Source organism: Bos taurus, chromosome 1 (genome assembly GCF_002263795.3).
Source record: "Bos taurus isolate L1 Dominette 01449 registration number 42190680 breed Hereford chromosome 1, ARS-UCD2.0, whole genome shotgun sequence".
NCBI lineage: Eukaryota > Metazoa > Chordata > Mammalia > Artiodactyla > Bovidae > Bos > Bos taurus.
Window position 1 is genome coordinate 59412537 of NC_037328.1, and position 25160 is coordinate 59437696.

The window sequence follows — 25160 nt, forward strand, 5'->3', positions numbered from 1 at the left end:
TGATCAGGTGGTAAATAATAATAAGAGGAAATAGCATAAAGTGCTTAGATGCTACAGCAATAGTCACTATATAAATGCAGAAGAGATCAGACATGAATAGAATTTGCATTTTATGCAGCGTCTGTGTGTGTATATAGAATATACAGTTGCTAATTTTTCAACAGTGCTGGTAAAATATTGTTCGAAATCTATTCCTACTATCTTATCACTTTAAAAGGCATCATATAGAAGGACCCATCTGTCCTAGTGAAATGGTGAACATGTTTAAAGAGGCTAGAGAAAGAGCCTCTTTCACAAGAAAAAAAAAAAGAGCCCAAATAAAAGGAGAAAATGAAGAAGAGTAAATAGTAACACTATCATAACAGCTATGGAGACATACACAAAGATGATCTCTGAGAAACATCAGGGACGAATAACTCTGTTAATGTGTGGCCTCTGTGGAACTACAATAAAGATATGTGATCATACACCACAAATACAGACATGAGTTCTTTCTCTTTCCTGGGCTATTTTTATGATGGTAGTTGTTTTTAAATGAAAACAGGGAGAGGGGAGTGAGAAGAATGGTTTTTTTTTTTTAATTGTTATTATTGTTACTGTTTACCTTAGCTATATTGCTAACAGAAATTCCATACCAGGTACTTCCAACAGTTGCATATTTGTCTTCAATTTTCTTGTTATTTTTCCCTTAGTACTTGTTCATAACCCAATGCCCATTCATTAAGGTATACCAAACCCTAGTCCGTGGTTACTCTTGAGGAGCTCAGGAAATGCTAAAAGTTGGAGAGTCTCTTAGTTACAGAGGGAAAGTCTGATTAGAATTCTGAGATAGCAGATATCTTAATAAAAAGACCACTAGCCAAATAATAGAGCCCTGAAGATTGAATCAGCCTAAATACACAATTCTTTCCCTTCCTTTGTCCTCTTTCTTTGCAGACCTTTCTGTCTCTAGGATCTTTTCTGTCTCTGGTCATTAAAAAAATCCAGGTATTTCAAATATCACAAATTTCCAACTTGGAAGAAAACACAAACTTTTTCAGAGAAACTCTGTGTATTCAAAAAATTTGCACTTATTTCTGGAATAAGAAAATGGAGAGAGAATTACCAACATAAGAAAGGAATAATAATAATATTAATAATGATATTAATACTAATACTTTGGATTCTAGAAGATGTTTTATCACAAAGATTCACAAGTATTAATGGAGACTACAGAACAAAGTGTTAATTAAGCCAAAGTCAGACTCTCTGGAAAGCTGCAAATGGTCTCAGAACAGACTTTAGTAATAAATGAACACTGGGCCTGGGCATAAAAGCATCTCCCTGTCCCTTGTTCTAAAAGTTAACTATTAAACCATATGTTGTTCATGTTGATTTGTTTTACTCAATTCTAGAAATAAGGACATGTCGATCAGATTGCACTGGGCAATTGAACATTTAGTGAAGGCTTTGTGAAGACTGTGTTCTTCCACTGGTCCTACCCAAAGGGCTTCTATTATCAGACTATCAAGTCTGTGTTGTTATGAAGGATGGAAAGTATCTTCTTTTGAAGAACAAGTTCTTCCTCTCCCTGTTTTCTGGTTCTGGTACATTCAACATTTTAAGTGCTTGATCTCTTCCTCATCCTCACTCTTCCCAGACCATTTCCTCTCTTCTAATCTATTCTTTTAATTATTTACAGACTTGCTTGCCTGGACACTTCATTTTAGTAGAAGTTGGCTGATTTTTTTTTTTTTTCCAGCACATTTTAGTGGAATGCAATAATAGATGAATAGAGAGGGAACTGGTCTTTAATGTTATTTTTAGGTTTCATATGTGACAGAGATTTTTTTCCCTTTATTGATTTTTCCTGTATACTGTCCACTCTACAGCTTGAAACGGCTACCATGGTGTTTGCGAAATTGGTTGTTCTTCACTGTTGAAACCACTTTTTAAAACAGTTTTTGCAAGTCACATTTTACTCTGTTTTAAGGAAAGTTTTGTTTGGTTTTGCTTTCTTTGTGGAGTCATGCTGGCAGAGAAACACAGTCTAGAACATTGCTTTTTAAATGTGGTATGATTGGGATTATAACCATATTGATTCTGTATTTAAAATTTATTAGATTGAGCCATGTGCAGCTAAAAGGAAAAAGAAGTCATAAGTCTTTAATATTCTTCACAAATATGAGCACCAAGGGATGCAAATGTTAAAATTCATCAAGCACAACATGACATCCCACTGTTGGAAAGAAACTTTCTCATGTCCAAAATTCATCTGGGGTAGGGCAAGGAGTTGGGACATTTATGTGTGGAATTTTCCTCCATATTTTTGATAACAAATATCTGGGAATATATATTAATATTTATGTAATATTATAATACATTGCTGAAAATGATAGGTTAGAAACAACATTTTGAATACAACTAAGAATAGGAAATTTTCCTATGCTAACCTTCTGGAATTGTTCATTTTCACTTATATTTCTTGGACTGTGTGCTGTACAGAGAAGAATAAAAGCTGAACTATGGGATAAAGAAAAAGGGTAAAAATAGCCTATGGTATTCAGACTTGTAAAAAATGGCAATATTTATTTGTTTAAAAAACAGGATTTGGGGCTGAGTTTTACAGTAATTTTAGATAAATAAAGCCTCCTGAATCTTCAAAAACAGTAAGAATGAAACATCTATTTTAAATTTAGAGTATTAAATAATAGTGAAGACATATATCAAAATTGGCAATAGCCAGAATTCGAGAAGGAAACTGAACATTCATTGGGAGTAGAGGAAGGGTGAGTTTGCAAGCTAAGAAGAGCACTCATGATGTGTAAACCAAAACTTAGCATCATACAATAAGGTTTTTATATTTTTCTTCTCTGGGGAATATTGAAGAAAGATGGTTCCAGGGCTCTTGTTACTGTTTTTCTTTTCTTTTCTTTTTTTAAGCTAAAATTTCACTCTAAATGCTAGTGAAATTTCCAGAGTTCCTCTTGGAGGTTTTGACCCAAATGAAGTTAAGTGGTTGTGGCAAAGAGATAAATTAGGCCTATCTACACTAACATTCAAGTCCTTGCTCAAAGCAAGGTCTTAGGATTTGGATTGCAAATGGGCAAACTGAATGGTCCAACTGCACAGGGCAAACACCAAGTATTAATCTGGAAAGTAACGATTCTCAATCTCGGCAGGAGGGTAGTCCTGCCACTGCTTTACTGCATGTCCAAACTCCAGCTACATTGTATATCCCCATCTGAAGTGAGCCCAAGGAAAGGGCAATGTCCTCCTAAATGCTATCTCTTTGGTATGTATTTTCCAAACTGTAAACCATGAAGTGCTATATAAAAGCAAAATAGTATTAGTGCCTCATAAGATAAGCATATAGATGATGAATGTATTAAAACTGCATTGCGTGTTTACTTTATAAAGGTACTAATACAAGTACTACTAACAACAATTCTTCGGAAATTTGGTGGGAGAAAAGATCACAGAATACATTTGCTGAGAAAAATCATCAGATTTCAATTTTGGAGAAAATAACTAGGAGAAGTCACCGGAGACTTTTGAGGGGAAACCTGAAATCCCTGGTCTATGAACCACCCATTTTAAGCTCCAGTTTATTCAGAACTAGTAATAACCTGTCTCTTGAAACCAAAGGGAGCAGTAAAGAAGTTACCTACATTCATGTGCTTCAGCCTTCTGCAGATCTAGTGACTCCACAACCTGAGGCTCATATTTCTATAGAAAGGATAACAGTGAAATCTCATCGTTACTTTGTTTGTTTTGAGGAAATTGGCTATGCCCCCAATTAAATTATACTACAAACTTCTTTCCCATTACCAAAATATAAATACATAACCAGGCACAAGAATGTGGTAAAGGAGGAAAGATGAGTTTTGGCATCTTAGAACCTTGGGTGTGTATCCCATTTCCACCCCTTAACAAGTTATTTAACCTCTCTAGGTCAAAGTTTTCTAATCTATTAAGTGAAGATAATGGTAGCTATATCACAGGACTGTTTTAAGAATTTTATGTAAAATTCTTGGTGCAGAGAGGTCACTCAATAAATGGTAGCCAAATCACTGTCTGTAGTAAAATGCAGATAAAATATATTTCACCTGGACGGTTGCTCTGTGAGGTAGGTTTGGTGTCCAAGCTACAAAATCCATTAAGCCAAAATAACTTGGTCATTTTGACAATGCATTTTAGAGATATTTTAAAATGACATTTTCCCAAAGTCAAGCTAGCTTATGGCTATATCAAATTGCTGTATTTAAAAGGGAGCTTTATTCAGTTCATAAAATAGTGTATCTAGTTTTGTTCCCCAAATCTAGGATCATAAAGATCTTCCACCAAACAGGATAAGAGTGACATTTAGAAAAACAAATTAAAAAAAAAAAACTATAGCAGGAAATGAATGTAGGTTATCAGGATGACAGGAAGTCAAAGCAACACGGAGAAGAAATGTGTCCAGCAGATGAAGAAAAATAGAAAGACATGTTACTCCAGAGAGAAGAAGCCTGTAGGTTAAAAAGTGATTGAAACTCTGACTCTAAGGTGAGAGGTAAAGAAAGATTCAAGAATACCTATCAGTAGGAAGAAAAGCAGTAAGAGCAAAATTCCTAGGAACCAGACGCATTTAGGAATAAAATCCTTAAAAGTGGTCTGCTCCAAGGTGGTGCTAGCTTCAGAAAATACAAATATTGATGGGTTAAATTAGGACTGGAGAAAATATAAAGCCAAATATGGGCAGCTCTGAGGGAAAAAAAAATAGGCAGCTTGGGACTCAACTGTCAGCACAATTCATTTGTGTTTCACATCCCACTGTTTGTGACATTAACAGAATTTCGAATTTAGCAATGAACTATTTTTGTATTGTGAATATCTGCAGCCATTTTCCATATGTAGCTACCACAGAAACTAGAAATAATAGCCCTATGATCTTTAAAATGCTTCCAATTAATACTATCCAGATTAGGGGTCACCTAAGAGTCTCTCAAGTTAATTCACTTTTTCTATCATTTGAAATGGAGTATTTTCCCTGCTCTTTATTTGCATTAAGTTCAAATTATTTGACTGTTAGTAACAGATCTTTTGGTGGCTTTTGCTTTTATTGTCATTCTTCAAAAGATAGAGTTGGTTTTAGATTTTTTAATTTTATCTTCATTTAACTAAAATAAATACGGCAGACCTTTTCATAATAGCATTTAAATAGGTAAAATTTACATGTAGCACTTTGATGGTATGCCAAATATTAAGCAAGGCAATTTCAGGTATTAGTATTTATTATATTGGAATGTATATACCAATTCATATGAATCATATATATATATATTCTACACATAATAGGCTTATATTTATTGTACACAGGGTTTTTCTATCTTATTGTTATTGCCATTGTCAATAGATATAATTTATCTATCATGCTCGAAGAACTCTTCTAGGCACTACACAAACTTACCATGCAATGAGGCCATTATTGCCCCATTTTCTGTTTAAGGACTTAGCCACAAGAAATAATGTATCCATGATTATATAATATGCAAATAGTGGAGGGAATAACCGAATACATGGCTGTGCAACTACAAAGTCTACATTCTTTTCACTGTACATTTCTGCCTTTCATACTGAGGCAAGCCTACTATTTTATAAAGTTAACATAATATGTTGTCAAGATTCCACACAAATGAATTTTTCTAATATATTGTTTTTCTACTGTGCAATCTTTCTCTTAAAATCATTTTCACTTCTATAGAACATCTACACTGATGTTCATGTGCTTTTTCTTGCAAATTGTAAGTCAATTCAAAATATGTATTTAAGCACCTAACATGTGGCACTGCTAGGCTAGATATTTTTGTTCACTATCATGTTAAAATACAGATCTTGACAATGTAGAAGTCTCTTCTTCCTGAAGATGCCTCATTAGGTCAAATTATGTTTCTAATCTTTTTCAGTCACTGATGGTATAAAAAATACAGTACTATGTGAAAAACATTAGGGCTTTGGATTTAAAGTTTCTTTAATTAAACAAACCTAGTTAGCCACAGATTGTTGAAACAAAACCTGTAACAGGAAGGGCATTTAAGGCAGATTTAAACATCATTTCTATCTAGAAACAGAAAATTAGTCTGCATAATGTCATTTTATCTCCTGAATTATATTATAATTTCAGCTATATATTCAGATTCTTAATGTGTGTGGCAAAGATGATATCTCTGTCCCACCCTCAGTAAGAAGTGTGTTTTGAGTTGTTTTGTCAGTAGTGACAATGCAGATGCACTGGACAAAATCTGTTTTCAGCAAGTTTCCTTGGCAATGAAAATAACTGTAATAGTAATAGTAGTCAGCATCATATTAATGACAGCACTTACTGAATACTACACTAGGTGCCAAGAGCTGTGATTCGCACTTTATATGCATTATCTTATTCATTTCTCAAAGTATCTTGTGAGGTATATACTGTTAGTAATCCAATTTGACAGAGAAGGACACCAAGACACAGAGAGGCCAAATAACTCGCCCAAGGTCACACAGGCTGAGAAGAAGCAGTCAACGAACCTGACTTTCACACCTCTCTAGGTGAGGGCGGCAGCAGGTGCCATGTTTGTTCCGGAGAACACTCATATATGCTCTCCTAGCTACGCTAACTCCAGGTGGGACCCAGCTGGTTTGTAATACCAAATATGAAGACAGCCAACAGGAGTTAAAGTTTGAGTTGCTTCTATTCATATTGCCTGCTAATTAAAATGTTCCCTTCTGAGAAGACCGTGGCTGGCTGGCATAACTCTGGAACATAATACGCATTCAAAAAGTTTCATATGAACGTTAACAATGGTTTCTCTCAAGTGCTGAGTTAACCAATGATTTCCAATACTCCCTTTTTTTAAAAAAAAAATATAGGTTGTCTTATTGTCTAGAATATTTTCATCATGGATACATATTAGGTGACACACTGGTGTCATACCTTTGTGATCAGGTGAAAATTAGTTTACTTTAAAAAATATTTTTGTTTTGTTTTACTGTTGCATTGTTAGTCTAAGTTAAAACCTGAATCCCTCTGGGAAACCTTTCCTGTTGCCTATGCTCTGATCTCTTCTAGGACAGTACTGCATCCCTCATAGACCCTTATCAAGGCACATACTATTATTAGTCGTTTGTCATCTTTACTTTGTTTATTTGAAGATTGACCCTAACTCTTAGACCCCAGGGTGTCTGAAGTGCCTAGCATTTAGATCTTAAACAACAAAAACAAAACCCAGGAAACATACACACAAGTAAGCAAAAAGATGGAAAAGAACGGTCTTGCATTTGACCGTGCACACATATTGATCCTTGTAGTGTGCTTGTTTTTCCCCTTACATTTTGTGCAGGTCCCTATGAAAAAAAGCTTCCCACAATAAGCAGAGTCCTGGATTGACTAGTCTGTTCTCCAGTGAAGTCTATAAATGCATCAAGAAATAGGTATTTATACACACATGCACACACACAGATACATGTGTATATATATATATATATATATATGTCATGGAGGGTGCAGCAAGCAATGTTCTTAAAATGAATCATATTATACTTGCATTACTCTACATTTTACATTTAGTAATTTTATTCCCCTTCTAACCCTAATACATTATATACCCTAATATAGATTTCCGAAAAGTAGAAACTTTATTCATCATTCTATCCCTAAAGTTCCTAAAAGAAAGCATGGCACTAAATACATAGCAAATATATGTTGAAGAAAAGGGAAGGAAAAGAAAAAAGATATGGAAGGTCTCACAATATTTCTCATATTGTTCTGGAAATAATAAGAGGGGAGAGTGTCTCCAGTACTTTTCCAGGAAAACATGAATCATCAATGAAACTGCAAGTTCTATCCTGTTCCTCAGACCAGCTACCAGATTCCTTTATGCATAAAATGTCTCTTTTAGCCTGTTGATACCAATTCCTGGTACTAATGACACTTTGGAGCAGGGTACTAGGCAGGATCACTCAAGTTCCTCCATATTTTGCCCTACCTGCCAACAAGGGAGGCTAGGCTCCAGCATTTCCTACAGGTCAGCTGAGGCCTTAGATGAGGCAGTAGAAAAGGACATACAAGTCTTCATAACGTCAGATGCATTTACTTACATATCCCTTTCCTCCTCTCAAAAGGAATCCCAGTATCAAATCACTGATAGAGGACAAAGATGGAATTAGTAGGTCCCCACGACACCTCCCATTTCAGTACTGGGGGATGCAGTCTATTGCTGAGGGGAAGAAGGAGGAACCGACAATGGTTTCTTGCATTTTGCAGCTTCCAAGTTGTACCAGGGTTTATTATATAAAATTTCTATCAAGTATAAATTCATACTGATATAATACAATGGGAATCTTCAGTTTTACTCAAGAGAATATTATGTGCAATTCATACTTATCCTAGCACAGAGAAGATAATATCTTAGTAGTAATAAATTATCCTAGAATATGCATTTTTTCAGACAATGGATGGAGTTGTTCTTTTTCATCTTTGTATCTCTACTACCCAGATGCAACACATGACTTAGCACATAGTAGCTTTCAGTAAATGACAGCTAAAAATTTTAAGAACATCTTCCTGTAATGGTGAGATATGACTTGAAGGGTTCAAACAAATTCAGAATGTTTTTCTAAGCTTGATCTTCCCAGTCTCACGAAAAGGCCATCCATCATCACCTAATATGCCTTAGTGTTTTGGCCTGTGTTATACATAATTAGCTCTCATCAACTATAGAGTGGAAATTCTACCATTTTATACTCATATACTAGAAATTTTAAAGTCACAATCTTGTAAGAGTGGTTTTCCAACTTTAGTGTATGTAACTAACCTGGGTAACTTCCTAAATTGCAGATCCTCAGACTCTAATCTCAGAGCTTCTAATTCAGAAATTCAGGAATAGGGTCCAGGGATCTTCATTTTGACAAACATCCTAGGTAATTCTGATACAGGTGGTCCTTGGACTACATACTATGGATTGTGCTACAGAGGAATTGTGGAAAAAAAAAAAAAAAACTTTATGCTTTACTTTTTCAATATGGAGAAAAGACAGACCTATTCAATGTGACTTAACCATCAAAATTGCCATGAAAAGACCAGGTAGTTTGCTAAGACTTTTGAAAATGAACCAAGGAAGGACGCAAAGGCAAGAAACATTCAATTTAAGCCAGAAAAGGTTCTTTTTAAAACTTCACAAAGACTGACAGTGTGCTTCAAGTAAAAGTAGGAAAAAAATGGCAGGAGTACAGCAACATTTCAATAACAATTTAGGGAAGCAGAGTTGATTCAAGAGGTTTATTTGATAAAATGTGTTTTAATGGCTATTATAAAAGTGGATGCCTTCTAAATTTTTGATTTTTTGTTAAACTATATATGTATACATATATTTATATGAGATAATTATTAAAATTTCTCCTGAAATCCCTATTTTCCATAAAACCTTGGTCTTGCCAACATAACTGCACTAATTGGAGCTTCCCCTTCCTCCTCCCAAGAAACTTCTCGCCTGGGATTGAAAAGAGATTACTATAGTCTATTCCTCTACACGTGCCTCACAAAAGTGTAACTGCTGATTCTGTCCTGACCTCTAGGTCTCTGTAGCCTATAATTATTTTCAGTGGAAGCTCCATTAGGACTGAGTTCTCTAAATATTCAGAGTCTGTCATTCTCCAAGAACCTTAGTAATGAATGATGGAGATTTTTAAATTATTCGTATGAGTGTTATAAATTGCATAACTTGCCATGGTTTTCTCTTTGACTTGACTGCATGCAAATTTAAAGGAAAATGTATAGCACTTCATCGAATGTAGTTTGTGTACCAACTTCACTCTTGACTCTATATCTTTGCCCTTGTTTATTGTTTCTTTTCTTGTTTTTACCTTTCTTATCTACTTTTACTTCATGTATTTCACTGTATTACTTGCATCTTTTCCTTTCTCAGTCATTTGAATTCCCTTTTTGGAACTGAATGGTAGAAATATATGAGAAAAACAAAACAAAGAGTATATGTGTCTCTGTGCGTATTTATATATATGTGTGTGTGTGAAAGTTGATCAGTTGTGTCCAACTCTTTGTGACCCTATGGACTGCAGCCTGCCAGGCTCCTCTGTCCATGGAATTCTCCAGACCAGAATACTGGGGTGAGTAGCCATTACCTTCTCCACGGGATCTTCCCAACCCAGGAATCAAACCGGGGTCTCCTCCATTGTAGGCAGATTCTTTACTAACTGAGCTATCAGGGAAGCCCATATATATATAAAACTCACCTAAAATATAAAATAAAAACTAGCCTTTTGAAATAATGGAAATATTTTATAGTCTTTGGGCTAATAAATTCATTTGATTATTTGTAGGACTGCAATATAGAGAGGTATAAAATTAAAATTACTACTATGAGAATATCCATGTGAATTTGAACATAGGTATTTTTGGCACCAGATCATTAATTTTGACATCCTTCAGTTTTGAAAGCCAACTATAGCTGTGTTAAAATCTGTGTGTTCAGTCTTTTAGACTGATTGTATTAAAAAAAAAAAACAAGAAACAACCAATTCCTAGGTTTAATCAGCCTAACAAGGTGTGTAATTTATATTTTTTATTTTTAAAATTATAAATGGATGCACAGAAATATATATGAATAATTATTTACTTATATGACTCTTCCATACATATATATGTATATATCTTAAAATCTTCAATGAAACTCTTTAGTCCTCTGCCTCCAGTGTTACTTTCTTAAATAATTTTCATTAAGCAACAAACAGTGATAAGTCATTTCAACAATGAAAGCCTCTATTCAAAATGGGTTTAGTCTATTTTCTGTATTTCTTCTGATAATGATCCAGCTAGTCTCAGACTGATCCTAGTAACAACTCAGGTAAGTTAGAAGAACTCTAATTGGGCACTGGACATCTTAACAGTGACACTCATCTTAATTTGTCCTTATCTAACCACTTTGGGCTGAACTATTATTGTGTTGAGACACAAATATGATTTTTGTTATATTAATTTCTGGATCTCATATCCTTTCAGATATCAAAAGAATATAGCACCATGCAGGAATAATGCCAAGTTGCCCTTGTTTTTTTTAATCCCCCCCTACCATCATGGGCACCAACAGTTGACTGATACTTGGAATACATCACAGTTGGATTACAGATATGCTCTTTAGTCTGACCTCTACTTGTCTCTTGCAACTCATTTGTAGACAGTCCAGAAGCTAGCAGCTGGATTTCATTTTTATTCTAGCGGTCACCATTTTATGTTTCCTCAGTTCACTGTGAGTTTCACTATTGATAAGTCAATCCAAAACTCTAAGAGGCATTTAAATGGAGGGAGTTAAATCAGAGCAAAAATATCACCATTAACTTGCCATAGGTTCATGTCACTCAACTACATTTTGCCATTGACTCCCCATACATCAAAATGGTGTAATGATACAATTCTCTCACAGAAGAACTAATGAAATACTTAGCAAAAGTAAGTGGTTACAAAGCACTTTTTAAAACAAAAGTGCTGTATTTTTTTTTAAATCTTGTACAGAACTCTGGTTCAGTTTCGGAGCCTTTCCAAGTCCTCATAATTCTGTGGTATTCATAATAAAGCAGGCAGATGGTTTAGTCTCTGAACATATGCTTTAAATGTGCCCTTTGCTATTTGAAAATAATGGACCAAACTGTGCCCTCATATAGTCACAAGAAACTTTAAGGGGGCTGCCTCTTGAAATTTGAGGATAGAATGTTATCCAGTGGGAATTAAACCTTTAAAAAATACACTTTCTAAACTTTCTTCTGAGCTCTATTCTACATATTAAGAGAAGTCATTTTCTAATAAAATAGATATAGTAAGGAAAAATTGTAGCCAGTACAATATTGCATGGTTCAGGAATAGATTAGAAGGTAAAATAAGTTAAATATTTACATTTTAAAATTCTGATTATCTAAAAACTTATGTTAGTTATCTGATTTAATTTTTGAGTGATTACCAGACTTTCCACTTTTATTACTATTATTACTATTATTCTTACTGTCTTGAAGATGTTTTATTGTTAAAGCACTTTGCAATTATTAATTACTTAATTTAGTTTAAATTATGTTTATGCCTTTGTTTTAAATCCATGTTATTCATAGTTATTACAATTCTCAAATGCTATTTCGCCAGCCAGTTACTCTCATTTCAAAAACAGTTTGTTGTCGATGAAAGCACATATTCCAGGTTTTCACAGAATATGAAATTCAGTGGATATATGTGTTTTGATAATATTGTTCACTTAACCCAGCTGTATTAGCAATACATCTCTGTTTCTTAATGTCAGTATTTTATACATAAAACGAGCCTTCATTTCCACACTCATGCTTTTATGTATTTAAATGTCTTTTGAAAAAGTCTCTAACCCTAGTCTCACTTATCTTAAAATGTCCACGAAACTCAGTAGTCTGATTAACACTTCAGATAAAAAGACCACACAGTTGACAATAAGGACACTCTGGTTATTACAGAAGCCTGAAGTTTAAGTAACTATTCCGGAACTGTAATGTCCTTTTAGAAATTCTGAACAAGGACTAGCTTGGTGCTAATGTAAAACAGAGTTTACTTTGAAAAGTAAAAGCAATAGTTGTACCCAAACATGTTTGGGATGCTCTTAAGACAGATCATAATGAATAATATTGAGAATAACTGAAGAGTCTTAAATCAAGTGATAGTTTTATACAAATATCCACAAATATCTGAGCAAAGTTTAAAACTATTATTGGGGCAAAGCATTAACATACTCTTCTGCTGATAAAGGCACAAAGTAACTCTGAGAAACCTCCCTCCTTCTTATTTCTCTAACTTTCACAATAAATCCAACACTGAAACTAAACTCTCAGTCAATGCAGAAATACGCCGAGCAGTATTTCAATAAACAACAAATTGATTTTTAAAAACCCACCAGATTACACATTTCCCCCATTTTCCCCTTGCTTCCCCTTGTTGTTTCACTTTCCACGCACACATAATCGCACTTACCTGCACAAGTCTGAAACATCAGTCTAGGTAATTTTTTTGAAATGTACTCTGTACCGATGCATTTTTCTGTGTTTCTTTCTAACCCTCGGGAATGTTAAGAATTTAGGAAGAGAGCCACAGCTTAAGAGAGCAATTATTTGCCAGTAAATACTCAATTTGCTTGTCCTGTGATTTTTCTTCTAACTTGCATATTCAATAATCCGTCCCTGACTGCGTCACAAGCACAAAAAGTCTTTTCTCTAGAGGAGAACACTTTCGCCAATCAACCTTCAGCCATGCCAGGGCACAGCTCGTCAGGGTGATTTGTTAGCTTTAATTAATAATTCCTCACGCTGGCCATTTTAACAAATAACGCAGTGAGCCTGGGACGCTAGATGGCTATGATTCAGGCCGATAAAACTACAGTGGAAAGAGGTGGGGAGGGTGTGTGTGTGTGGGGAATTCAGACGCCGTTTATAAACACCTCTAATCATACTCTTTCGGTTTACAATATAGAGGACATCTCCGCTGAATTACCACGTTATGTCCACCAATTTGTATTCAGATGGGAGCCATATGTTCCTCCACTTTATCTGCTAAGGCCCTCTCAGTGCCAACACAGTCATCGGGCAGACAACATTTACAAAAGAGGTCTCTAGCCTCCAGATTGCAAAAGTTTACTGCAGGGTGAAGTTGAGAAATCAGACATATACAGCACTTCTCAGTGAGCTTGTGTAACAGTCTAAAAACACAGAGGTAAGAATTATTGAATGTCAGATTTGCTGTCCCCCCGGCTGCCTGATACTGGGCATTTCATTTAGTCTTTTTTTTCTTAATCTCATACCTCAAAACAGTTAACAATAATGGCTGACTTATTCATGCATTCCACAAACATTTATTGAGTCCTAACAATATGCCAAGCACTGTATTAAATGCTGAGAACTTTTTTGAAAGTAAGATTTTTATTTTTCTAGTTAAATGAAACAATCCATGGATTTATTATGTAACATACAGATAACGTGCTTGACCAAAGCTACCAAACAGGCAATGTGTGAATGAAACTAAGGATTCAAAATACTGTATGGTCCAGTCAAACAATCAATACTTGACAGCACACTTGTGTCCATGACAAAAATGATGCTCAAAGTAAAAACAAAGAATAAGAAAAGGTAAAAAAAAAAAAAGAATTTTTTCAAAGATTAGAAAATTTCCCTCAAAGTGACCAGAACATTCAGAGATATATCAATCTGTTTATAAGGAATGTTAAAAGGTTCATAAGCACTTGAAGAATATGCAAAGATATAGGACATTCTACTCATGCCCTGATCTAATATATGTGTGTATGTGTGTGACTGAAAGTTCATCAATTTATTGGATATATATTTATTGAGCACCCTACTCAATTCTAGGAACTGAATAATACTATGTTTTGAGAGATAAATAAAACACAGTTTTTGTCTTCAAGAAGCTCACAATTTAGCCACCAGACTCAAAAAGGGAAAATCTAAACATAAAACTACAATACAATATAGCAGAAGGAATGACATAAATATGTATAAATGTATGAGGCAGGGCTTCTAGAAATGATCCATAGACTGTTTCGAAAGGTAGAGGAGTAATATCATTGGTAAAGGAATATTTGAAGCAGAGCAAACCTTTGAACCCTTTCTAAAACTTTCATTAGAATTAGATTACCAGTTATTTATAAACTATGATATTCAAAGCATGATAAAGTCAGGTACATAATCATAAAACATTTCAGGATTTTAAAATCAATTTCTTAAGAAAAAAGATTCCCTATATTGTAATATCTTGACATCATCAGAAAAGTAAGCAGTGCCTCCATGCTGCTGCTGCTAAGTCGCTTCAGTCATGTCCGACTCTGTACGACCCCATAGACGGCAGCCCACCAGGCTCCCCCGTCCCTGGGATTCTCCAGGCAAGAACACTGGAGTGGGTTGCCATTTCCTTCTCTGATGCATGAAAGTGAAAAGTGAAAGTGAAGTAGCTCAGTCGTGTCCGACTCTTAGTGACCCCATGGACTGCAGCCTACCAGGCTCCTCTGTCCATGAGATTTTCCAGGCAAGAGTACTGGAGTAGGGTGCCATTGCCTTCTCCGAGTGCCTCCATAATTGGTACAAATAGTGACTGTGTATGTCATTCTTACTTTCAGTGTATTTCAGTTGTCTTACGCAGATAGGAAGCATTCCCAGCATATACTGACTCTGTTTTTTCCAGCCACTTCTCTACTTTTACTATGTACAAACTTACATACAATTTCTGTTTTCATTGCACCATAAGAGAAATAATATCTGTATGGCTAATAAAGGAGGGGGAAAACCTATTTCCATTTAGTGGTCACACCTATAACTCTAACCAGAGAGTTTATGCTATACAGTACTAAGGCAGAAGATGTTGAAGAAAAGAAATGATACCCCAATACCGAAAAAGCTCTGTCAGAGCTAGGACATGCTCCTGAAAATTGCATAGAGTTCTTAATGACATTAAACACTTTGTTTTATACTAAACTCAATAGTGAGACAGCCACCAGCATATCGTATTTACCATAAATCATTAACAGCTAGCCAATTTGGAGAACTGATGTAATTTATTAATTTATTCAGTACATATGTATGGAAATCCTGATATCTACCAAGTGCTTACCAGTTATTGTTTGATTTTTATTTCTGCAATAATTAAATATAATAAGTTTACCATTTATTGAGTGCTTACTATATGCTAGGAACTGATCTAAGGACTTTACATATATTATCTCATTTAATCCTCACAATATAATGAAGTAGGTACTATTACCATCTCCATTTAATAGGTTATGAAACTCACAAGTGGTGAATCTGGATATGCATTATGTGGATTCATTCTAAATAATGAGACCAGTGCCACTAATACCCACGCACCATCAGTTTCAGTACTTGATAGTTACTTGGTCACATATAATATGTATATCATTACTTTTAATTTAGAAAAATTATGATAGTTTTGAGGTTAGTTTGAGAATTAAGCTAAACCCCTATATTTAATGAGAGACATGTCTCAAAATAAGACTGGAAAATAATAATTTATTGTACCAGTAGGCTAGCACTGGGAGACAAACTGACAGCTAGCTTGAGTTGGCATGTTTTAGATGATGGAAACTAGCATTACATCACATGCTATGACAGCTCCCTTCTCCCTTATTAGAACTTCTCAGAATCTCAGAAGGTAATTCAAAATCTTTTACACCTTTACAAGAAGAATGAGATAATGGTCTAAAAAGTGAGAGGAAGACTTTGAGTCAGAAAGGCTTAGGTTTGAATCCTAGCTCGGCCACTTACTAGGTATATGCCATCTATCAAATTAATTAGGTTCTTTGAGGCTCAAATCTCTTATCTCTAAAATGGTTTGTTGTGAAAATTAAAGGAGATAATGTACCTAGGATTAAAAAACATAGAAATAAAAAGCCCTGAATAGGTGTACAATGTGGTATTTGAAGTGTTCAGAGCTACAGCTTATCACATACAACTAAAGTTTACTGTTTTGGAATCAAATGACACATGTAATATCTAAGTCTGCCTTAGACAATACATGTAAATAAGACTTAGCTAAAGCAAAGTGGACTTGGTAGTCTGGTGGAAATCCCTTTGAGAATGTTAATAATATAGCTGAAATGGTGGTGCTTAAGAAAACAAAAAAGTGAAGTGAAAGTCTCTCAGTTGTGTCTGACTCTTTGTGACCCCATGGACCATACAGTCCATGGAATTCTCCAGGCCAGAATACTGAAGTGGGCAGCTGTTCCCTTCTCCAGGGGATCTTCCCAACCTAGGGATCAAACCCAGGTCTTCTGCATTGAAGATGGATTCTTTACCAGCTGAGCTGCCAGAGAAAAGCTGACCCACAAAATAGAGATAGATAACACAAGAATTTACCAGGTAATTATAGAACAAAAAAAACTTAATTTTCCAAGTGATTAATACAATGCTACATTTTTATTTCATGGAGATGTAAAAACTTATTTGGGACTCACTGGGGAGAGTACAGAACTTAGCACAGTCATAAGCTGTCCTCTGACTAACCCAATGCCACTGTTTACTAACTACAGTTAACTACCAGCATTCTCCAACTCCAGGCACCCTGATGCCCTTTCCACATACTTTCTTCTCACTTGACCTTGATTTAGTCCAACCATCTCCAGTATTGTATAGCTTTAGTGAGCTAAAGTGTAGAGTAAATATTAACGGAACACACATTTACTGATGGTGATGAAGCTGGTCGTAGGTGAAACGGGGTATTATTTCACAGAAGGGGTCATTGGAGGGGCTTCAAGAAGGCTCTTCTCATTTACTTGAATGGGTAAGTAACATTTCTCCTTTGAGGATTCCTTCGGGATAAGCGACTGCCTAGATCTTCTATTATTGATTCTTATTCGATGGCCTCTAGCTGAGATCATCAGATGGGGAAATCAGCAGATCAATTAAGTATAGGAGCTTTCTGAGCTACACTAGCCTGAGTGAGCTATCCTGAGTCAGAGCTTTCTGGAATCTGTTTATTTCTCAGCTGGAACTCCTAATTGGTAGAACGTAGAAGCACAGAAGGGGCTTCCCTGGTGGCTCAGATGGGAATGAATCCGTCTGCAATGCAGGAGACCAGGGTTCCATCCCTGGGTCAGGAAAATCCCCTGGAGGAGGACATGGCAACCCACTCCAGTATTGTTGGCTGGAGAATCCCTGACATAGGAGCCTGGTGGGTTACAGTCCATGTGGTTGCAAACAGACACGACTGAGCAACTAACTCTCTCTCTCTCTCTCACACACACAGAAGCATGGAAGATGACTACTTCATGTACTCTTTCCTGGATAATAGGTTTGATAACAACAATTTAGTAAAATTCTGGCCACATTGGATCTCTACTGCCTAATTCTCCAGCCTTACTTAGGGAAAATCAATCTTCTGGTTAAAAATGATGACAAGCAGACATTATTATCTGGGAAAGATTGAAGGCGGGAGGAGAAGGGGAATGACAGAGGAGGAGATGGTTGGATGGCATCACCAACTCAATGGACATGAGTCTGACTAAACTCTGGGAGCTGGTGATGGACAGGGAGGTCTGGCATGATGCAGTCCATGGGGTCACAAAGAGTCAGACATGTCTGAGCAACTGAAATGAACTGAGACATTATTATAGAAACATCTCAAAACTGATACTATTTTGTATATTTGTATACCATTTTCCCAAATAAATTCCATATACTTTATGGTTTCCAAACGTATTCTTTTTTATATATGCACATAAATACCTAATATCTAACTGCTTTACTAAGTGATAACAGAGGGGAAAGGTGATTTAATTCCAGTTTCAAATTTAGAATTCTGTTGAAACAAGAATTTTAGAAATATTCATAAACTGTTAAGTGGTAGTCAATATATTTGGCTGTGTTAGGTTGAGATTAAAACTTTAAATTGCTCAAAAGGTCCTTGTCACTTGAGGCATTACTTTTTCAATGAAAGCCTTCAACCTTCACAAGTGTGAAAATTGGGATTCCCTGAAGGAGAAAAATATTTCTTGTCAGAAAACTTGTCATGACTAGTTCACAGAGGGAAGGAGTCCAAGATCTTATCAGCTTTCCAGTGACCTCGCTATGTGATTTGCTACAAGTCATTTAATATTCCCTCGCATGTCAATTTCCTTCTCTTTATCTATCATACAAAAATATTATCACGATAATGTGGAGAAAATATTTTGAACATCTCATAGAGCATTTGCAAAAGCCCTATATCTCAGAGTATCTAAATGATACTACCAGTATCACGTGGAGAGAAGGACATCAACACCTAAATCATCTTAAATAACCTATTTAGTATCTCAGCTTTTTGCTTTTTTATGCTATAAAATGAGCATAGTCATGTTTACACTTTTATCAAATAATATATTAGAATAAACTTGCATAATCTATGAAAACTTTTTAACAAAATTTCATATAATGTAAAAAAAGTGACCAATATAATCAAGTCACCAAAACTGATTTTCAAGTATTTTAGAGGAATTGATTTTAAAATATCAAGGCATAAGATGAAGTAAATATTTCTAAGCATATTCATATATTTATTAAGGAAGACTCTTTCTAAGATGGGAAGCAATATTGCCTTTTATTTGAATGGCTGGCTGCGTTCTAGGATGGATCTAAGATCTTAGTAACAAGAAAGCCGAATCAGGGAAAGCAGTTTTTAGCAGACTGTTGAATGATACATAAAGTAAAATATATTCACCAATAGGTCGCAGAAATTTTATACAAGCTTTTAGAACAAGAACTGCTTAAGCAGCTTTTTGTATCTGGCAAAGTCATGTCCCTGCACTGTCCTCTCACAACCTCCTCCCACTTCTCATTTTTTGTTCTATAAGGCCAGGTGGGAGTAATGACAAAAGGGCGGGGCAAAACAAACAGAGGCAGCCACGGTGGCAGGAGCCACTCCAAAGATCAAACAGCCACTTTGGCTCTGGCTGCCAGAATTGGAACCACAGTGGGTGGCTCATCAGCACGATGCCCTGAGAACCACATGGGCCACTCCTGGTAGGTCAGCACCTGGGGGTACAGGCCCCTCATCCTGCAGGTAGAACTGCCTGCTAAGAACTGAGTGTGCACCTTTCCTTACCCACTCACAGCATTGGATTTCAACACAATTCTGAACTTCCATGATGTTTGCTGAAAAACCTCAGTGTTATAGACACTATACAAAAGCATAATTCTGTTCTACTAATTTCATATCTACGACTAATTTTAGTACGGGGAACTCAGATTTTCCTATACTAATGGGCAGATTCTTGGCTAAGTGGTAGACAAGATAATTCAATATCTAATATTTTAATCAATATATTGCTTTAACTTTAATATCTTCCTTGAAAAAAATAATACATTAATACTTCTAGTTACCCAGCCATCTCATATTCACCTATAAGTATATCATGATTTAACATGGTCAATAACCCAGATAAAAGAAAATACAGAGTCCTTAAGAAAACTAAAACAAACAAAGATGTCATAAAGCACACACAATTGTTCAAACTTATCTTTATTCATCAGTAAATCTTTAACTTGGAACCTATATATTCTTCCTTAATACCCAGTAGCATCAGTTATGCTGATCTTTCGGGGTCTTTCACTCATGTTACATGGAGAGATGGGTTACCTCCAGAAGAAAGCACAATGGGAACTGTAAGAATGTGCCTTAGAATGAAGAAGAAACAGAGGAGGTGAGGGACGAAGTATTCAAGGTTAAGAACTATGTACAGTTTGCAAACATACATATAATTGTGTCCAACAGATATCAAAGTGATAGAGCTCTACACAGAAATATTTACATTTGCTCTGGTTTGAACTATATTCCCTCAAAATTCATATGTTAAAGTTCTAACCCCCAATAATTCAGAATGTGAATTTATTAGAAATAAGGTCATTATAGATATAATTAACTAAGATGAGGTCATACTGGAGTAGACTGGAACCCTAATCCAATTTGATTGATGTCTTTATAAAGGGGGATTTTGGACACAGACATGAACATGGGGAGAACAGTACCTGAGGATGATGGCAGAGATGAGAGAGATGCAAGTCAAAGAAACCAAAGATTGCCAGCAAACAATCAGAAGTTAGGAAAGAGGCATGGTACGGATTTCTTCTCAGAACCCTCAGAAAAAATCAACTCTGCTGATTTTACTCAACAGATCTCTGACACTTTAGTTGTTTAAGGCATCCCGTTTGCACCACTTTGTTACAGCCCTAGGAAACCATTACAGTGATAATGATCACAGAATCACTATGCAAAGGTTAATTCATGTTTGCAACACTTTGAGAAGGTTGAAAAATATAAGATTCACTTCAGAAAAAGTGTCATTGATATGCTTTAAGTAAACAAACTCTTTCATGTTTGATGACCAACATACATGAAACATACAGTTTTCAATTTCTGCTAATGCACTGAGATATTGCCACCTTTGCTAACAAGACAAAGTGGTAAGTGCTCTATAGAAGACATTAAAGAGTCCCCAACCCCGAAAAGAAGCATTTTGATTAACAAGGCAGATAAATTTGAATTTATTTTTGTTATTACATAGCCTGTGAGTTTGGGATGGTTACCAAGAGGAATTATTGGTAGAGAAGAGGCTGGCTACACAGAAGAGATCAATTAAGAAATGCGTTTTGAGTCTGGGTCAAAACTAGGAGACATTTGTCCAGATGAGAAGTTACAGATAATTTTAAGTATGAGGAATACAGGGGCAAAGTAAGAAGACTGAGGCAAAGCAAGAGAAAGAAGGAAGGGGTGGAACGATAGTGGAGGAAAATGAGAGGAAGTAGCTGGTATTGAGAGCAAAACAATCTGAACTAGGCAGAGAAAATGATAAAAAGTCTTATAGATGTTAAGAAAGACAAGAGAAGGTAGCATTCCTGTGTTCTGAACAAAGAGTTAAAAACATCTAGTGTAAGAATTAAGCTCTCTTTAAAACTAGTGCTGTGAACGCTTTTGTGTGAAAAAGAAAAGACTGTAGTTTTATTTTTCTTTAAAGATTCAATAGTGGAATGGAAACTTTTTTTCCTTTAAGTGTAAGCTAAGCAGTTATGGCAGGTAGGTCAAGGAAGAAATACTTCATGGAACAGGAAGCCATAACTTTATACAATGTGTTCTCTGGAGAAGTTACAAAAAAAGTACAAAATAGTTCCACAAGTTTGTTTGTTTTGTTAAGTAGCTTTAAAATCCTACCTCTCCTAATTGTTCTTAACATTTTATTCAGCCAATTATCAACTTAATCTAGGGAAAGAAAAATCAACTTGACTTTTTGACAGCCAAGCCAATCCAACTGGAAAATTCTAATCCTACAAGAATAGGGCACAAGGAAAACTCTGCCTAGCAACATTTTCAATTGTCAACAAAAATTCATGATATTATAATCATCTTTTTCTTCCTTTCCCAAACTCATTTCCTCTAAAGAAATTAATGATGGTACAATGAGATTCTTGGGTAAAATGAAAAAGTGAAGAGAGTCATTCAGTCTTTAAGGTAATAGGACGTTCTTGTTAGAGAAGGTCAAATTATAATCTTTTTATATCCTTCATAGAAGCTACAGATGGCCTTGTCCATGTCTCTAAAATAACTCAGTTGTATCACTAAATAGAAGCATTACAGTTTAATTTCATCTATTTTCTATGTTAAATAACTCACAAATCAATTTATTTGTTGTATCTATTCATTGAGGGAAATTTTAGCTTAGATGATGACATTCAAGTAGGGAGCTAAAATGTTAAAAATCAAAGATTAAAAAAAAAACACAGGTATTTCTTTTTCTTTCTATTGATTTCTAAATTAGTTCTGCTATAGAAACGCCTTCTGCTAAGCACTACAGCTTCTGCTGGATGGGAAATAACGCTCTCAAAACTGAGATAGTAGTAAAATGAATACATTCACATCAATGGAAAAGAGAAGGGAATGAGGAAAGGGATACTGCTACAGCATTAAAAAATACATTTTTGACCCTAACTCAAAATAATGCTTGTTTTAACCTTTCTCCTCTGAAGAGGAGTAATCGAATAAAGAAAGAAAAAGAAAAAGGAAGGAAGAAGGAAGAGAAGGAGGGAAGGAAAAGAAGAAAACAATGGAGTGATTAAGCATAAGAGCCATAAAGTAAGAAGTTGAGATGGAGAAGGAAATGGCAACCCACTCCAGTATTCTTGCCTGGAACAGAGGAGCCTGGCAGGCTACGGTCCATGGGGTCACAAGAGTCAGACATGACTTAGCGACTACACCACCACCACCACCACCAAGAAGGTGAGAAAGTAGGAAAGAAGGAGAGAAAAAGAGAAAACCATTATAGAGGTACTCTCTTATCCCCTTCTCACTGGCTGGCCCTCTAACCTTTTTTAATCTACTATCTACTCCAACTCAAATGTTTCAGACACAACAGGGATCATTGAAAGGGAGTGGGGAAGGAAAATTACTCCCTTTAATTGATGCTCATTTAGGTACCAATATCTGCAGTTTACTAGCTCCTAGTACTTTTAAGCTCATGTACCTGCTAAAATTCATGAATCCCTCCAAGGAGGAAAGAAAGTGCATGTCTACCAAGAGATATAAAGTACGTGTTGCATACTTTTAACAATACACACACACACACATAGGAAGCATATTTTTATGCATTCTCAAAAGGATCATATAAACTCTAAACTGATTCTTGTACTCTCTAACCATTCATTAGCTCAGTGTAAAGAACTATTGGCTCTAGAATCTGAATGAAGGCAAAATAAATAGAAGAGGGTAGGGACTTGGAGAAGGGGAAATGGGATATAAAACAAACAAATAACAAACACTTACGTAAAAAATATGTTTGTCTCCAAACCAACCCTTAAGCTTCTGACTCTTTTCATTGGAACTTAAGACTATTTAATTAACAAAAATATACAGTAAGATGTATGATATTTTAGTGATTCTGCATGTTTTAAACATTCTTCCCTGGTAATTGTCTTTGATAGTGCACTGACATCTAATACTGTCCTGATTTTTAATATTCACTCTAATAATAACAATAATATTGAAAAGCAATGCTACTTAATATTGTGGATATCAACTTAAAGGATTCTTAAGAAATGACATGAAGACTTGGTCATAGATGTGTAAAAAATCAAATAAGAATAATAAACTTTTCATCTATTGTCTAGTTCAACATTTTAACTAGGCTGCATATGTTTGAGGACACAGCTCATGCCTTAGCTATAATAATGAAAATTATTTATATTCATTTAAAAAATAATTTTTTCATAGTATTTCACAACCTTTAAATGCCTTGAGGTATCTTTATTTCATCTGATTTGGATTTCAATTCTGTTAAGTAAATGGAAGAGATATTATCTTCATTCTACAATGAAAAAACAGGCTCTACGTGATTAACATGCTTAATATACCTAACAGGTCGCAAAGCAAAGTTGAGAATTCAGGAACTTTGATAACTTATGCAGTAATTTTTTCTGCTATCCTATACTGCACTCAAAAAATGTTCATTACACATAACTTATTCAGGCATTTATGTTGTCTTACTTTAGAAATGAGGATGATGCTATATAACCTCACTAGGTCCATATACAAGACATGTATTTCCCATGCTGGGATTTTGTGGATGACATACAGTGAAACAGAAAATATTAGCTATTTTATAGGTGCACAGATACATACTTAAATGTCAGTGCACATGTTGTGGATCGTTTCTATAAATGGGTACATGTATGCCCATGCATATACATGGGTGTGTGGGAATTAAAGGTGTGCTTACTCAACCCATTAGAAAACAATATTGTAAAGTTAAGCTTGCACTTTCTACTATTAATCTTGCATTTGGTAGTGGGTGGCACATGTTCACAAATAATTTACAAATCAAATCAACATAAATACATGAATGGCATAGCAGTGAATACTTTGAGAAAAAATATAAATACACATATATCTACCTTCAACTATCCTTCCTATTAGTCAATAAAACTGATTATTTAGATTTATTAAATAAGAGGTAAAAACTGACTTAAAAATATACTAGTATATTTTTAATCTTCTCTTATAATTAGAATCCAAAATTTACTTGTTAAAGTTTTACAATTTGAGTGGGAAATTAGTCTTTTAGCTGGGAAATCCTCCTTTCTATTTTTTAATTTTAATTTGAGATAGATGGTCATATTTTAAAACAATAAGATGGTAGATTGCTAGGATGAGTTAATTTATTCCTCGAAGAAGCGTTAGTGGCTCAGCTGTGCCGACTCTTTGCGATCCCATGGACTGTAGCCCACCAGGCTCCTCCGTTTATGGGATTTTCCAGGCAAGGATATTGGAGTGGGTTGCCATTTCCTTCTCCTTCCTTGAAAAAAGGGTATAACAACTTACAATCTAGTGGATTTACCTGTTTTTAATCTCTTAATGTCCAAAGCAAGACTTATATCCCAGATATCATAACCCAACTTGAGAAAAATTATGAAATATAGATGAAATTTGTCCCCAGTTTCTATTCCTTATCATCCTTTGACCTGTTTCCTTTTGACCTTCTTACGCTTCCTTCACGAAATTAAAAGACACTTACTCCTTGGAAGGAAAGTTATGACCAACCTAGATAGCATATTCAAAAGCAGAGACATTACTTTGCCAACAAAGGTCCGTCTAGTCA

At 35.3% G+C, this 25160-nt stretch overlaps 1 protein-coding gene across 23 annotated transcripts in view; it reads right to left on the reverse strand.

Annotated features, from left to right (window-relative positions):
• Positions 1 to 25160, reverse strand: part of ZBTB20 (zinc finger and BTB domain containing 20) — an 862801-nt gene that overhangs the window by 460611 nt on the left and 377030 nt on the right. For 3 of the 23 annotated variants that reach the window (XM_059890166.1, XM_059890170.1, XM_059890171.1), the window contains exon 1: positions 12995 to 13208. The exons of the other annotated variants lie outside the window; for them this stretch is intronic. The gene's annotated coding sequence lies outside the window, so the exon portion shown is untranslated. Of the gene's footprint in view, positions 1 to 12994; positions 13209 to 25160 lie in introns of those variants that run through there. 23 annotated transcript variants of the gene reach the window in all.